The 2,927-nt window shown below is 31.9% G+C and overlaps 1 pseudogene; it reads left to right on the forward strand.

Moving 5' to 3' along the window:
* The first annotated feature begins 1,847 nt into the window (after positions 1-1,847).
* LOC100731851 (cyclin-dependent kinase 1-like) lies at positions 1,848-2,595 on the forward strand (annotated as a pseudogene).
* Positions 2,596-2,927: the final 332 nt, after the last annotated feature.

Below are 2,927 nucleotides of genomic sequence, written 5' to 3' on the forward strand. Positions count from 1 at the left end.
ATAGCTCTCCTAATCTCCCCCTTTGACTTACAACTTCATTTTTCAACTTTTGTGGAGCCACAAGCTAAATATATACTGTAACAACATCATGAGAAAATATAAAAGAGAAGTATAGAATACACTAAGAATTTCTAAAACTCCAAAGGACTGAAAAAGTATAAAGGGAAATATAGACAAATTTTACCAATATTAAAAATATATTTGTTTTCAACAAAAGGGGCATAGAACATTAAAATCTAATGTTTCCATATGTTTAAAAAAATTATGATGTTAGTAAAATTTGAACAGATTACTCCCTGAGGAGAAAGTACACTCATCTAAGTTTCAATGATCAAATTCTATAAAAATTTGAAAAGAAATTAAAATGATGATTTTTTCAGACACAAACATAAGTAAATATATATTATGTTATACGCATACCATATATCAAATTGGAATTTAAATTAGATATCTTTGATATAATTTTTACAACAGTGTCATAATAAAAGATCTTTGGCCATAAATAACTCTCTAGCTTCTCATTGCTGTGAACTTTATACTATCTGTAAGCCTCACTTCATTTATTAAGAACAAAGAATCATATCTTTATCTTATGATTATTATGGAAAATACATGAAAGGAGTTACCAATTTTCCTAGCATATAGTTAGGAAATATATTACTAAATCAATAATGACTAAATTATTTATGGTTTATTATTTATTATTATACATATGTTTTATTGACTAGACAATGAAAAAATATGCATTTGGGTTCCATCAATATCCTTGTAGTAGATTTGATATCTGCACCTTGGAACATTCTTTTTCAATGATGATAATTATCTTTAAGGCGTATACTATCTAATCAGGAACATTTCCGTATTGTTTTGTTCATAATTCTCCAGTGATTAAAATTAAATAGATACAAGAGGATATCTGAAAACTACCAGATTAAGAAGATGCAAAGAGTGCAAACTGGATCACCATCATATGATGAGGAGCCTAAATCTAGTATCTTATCTCGGCTTCCTAGTTGTATGTAGGATGACCAATGACTGAATCCTGAGCGTTAAAATGATTAGATTATATTTTAACGAAGTGAATTGCTATGCAGCATAAAAAAGTTGATGATATCACAGTCTCAATGCATACCTATCAGTCAAAAACTCTTTATTGCTCCTTGAATGTCATCAGAGAGCCTTGACAACTCTGGTGACATCTGGGACTCTTTCAAGCCAGTGAATTGTAGACAGGGCTAAGACTTTTGTCTTTGATGGTTCACAATCCCAGTTAGGAGCAAAATTAGCCACTATCACAGGATAGATGATTCTTTTCACAGAAGAGGTCTTGAGTGTATTTGAATTACAAATGTAAAAACCTCTGAAGAAAATGAAGCCAAAATAATAAATAAATAGTGCAAGTTTTCTAAAGAGGAGCAGTAATTCATTACCAAGCAATTAACCTTGTAATAAGCTCCCACTTTTTCATTTAGAATATTTAATTCTGTATTGGCAATATAATTATGACAAAGATTGAAGACACAGTGTAGTACTCAAATGTTAACCATTTACAATTTGTCTTTAGTGACAGACAGGAGAACCATCTAGTTATAGTCAGCTTTTCAAAAAAAAAAGTTGACTATTTGCCAAACAGCACTCCATATATTGCCTTTAAAGTGCAGCCTGAGTTGTTAAAGACAAAATAGAATTTGTGGCACCAGATAATTAACTTTCCCACTATTCCTTTCTTAGATCTTAATGAAGGGCTCCTGCAGTCCTATTTACCAAGGATTAAAAAAATGATGTATCCGGAATTGTCCAACTAACCTTTCCTTGTTTCCTTTTTTATTCTAAGTAAGATATTTAAAATGACTAATCCAAATATAGTCAGTCTCCAAGGTGTGTTTATGTGGATTATATTTCATTTTTTAATTCCTTTCCATGGATCTCATGGAATTCTTGGATTCTGTTCCTCCAGGGCAGTTCATGACTTCATTGCTTGTTAAGAGTTATTTATATCAGATCCTTCAGGCTATAGTCTTTTGCCACTCTAGAAGAGTTCTTCACAGAGAATTTAAAAACTCGGTATCTATTGATTGGGGACAAAGAAACAGTTAAACTGGCTGACTTTGGCCTTGCTAGAGCTTTTGGGATACCTATTAGAATATATATATATATATATATATATATATATATATATATATATATATACACATACAGGAAGTAGTAACACCCTGGTGTAGATCTCCAGAAGCATTGCTGGAGTCAGCTTGTTACTCCAATCCAGTAGACATTTGGAGTGTAAGCACCATTTCTGCAGTATTGGCAACTAGGAAACCCTTTGCCCATGGGGACTCAGAATTGATCAATTCTTTAGGATTTTCAGAGCTGTAGGCACACCCAACAATGAAATATGGTCAGAAGTAGACTCTTCACAGGATGTAAAAGTACATTTTGCAAGTAGAAACCTGAGAGCCTCACATCTCATATCAAAACTTATATGAAAATAGTTTGAATTTGCTCTCAAAATGTTAGTCTATGATTTTGCTAAATGAATTTATGGCACTGAGTCATCCATATTTTGATGATTTAAACAAGCAGATTAAGAAGATGTAGGTTTGTGACAAAAAGTTTTCACATATTATAATCAAGGATGCCTAATTGTGATTCTATTTTTGTCTTCTACGTTTTTCTTCTTTGCTGTAAAACTGAAACCGTGCTCCATTTTCTAATTTCAAAAGTGTAACAAAAATGTAAATATTGTTCTGTATAAATTTAAATATAATTCTGGGTAGGTGTGTAGATCACACTGTGGCAATTCTTTGTTACTATAATAAAACTGTAAGTCTAAAAAAAATGACCAATGAGGTCCTCAAGAGGGAAGGGCTAAGAAAGTCGTCCAGAGGCCACTAAGGAAAGGAAAGAAATTTCAATCTGGAGGAGGGAAG

Source organism: Cavia porcellus, unplaced genomic scaffold, assembly GCF_034190915.1.
Source record: "Cavia porcellus strain 051 isolate PalLab524CR breed Dunkin Hartley unplaced genomic scaffold, mCavPor4.1 scaffold_4, whole genome shotgun sequence".
NCBI classification, from domain to species: domain Eukaryota; kingdom Metazoa; phylum Chordata; class Mammalia; order Rodentia; family Caviidae; genus Cavia; species Cavia porcellus.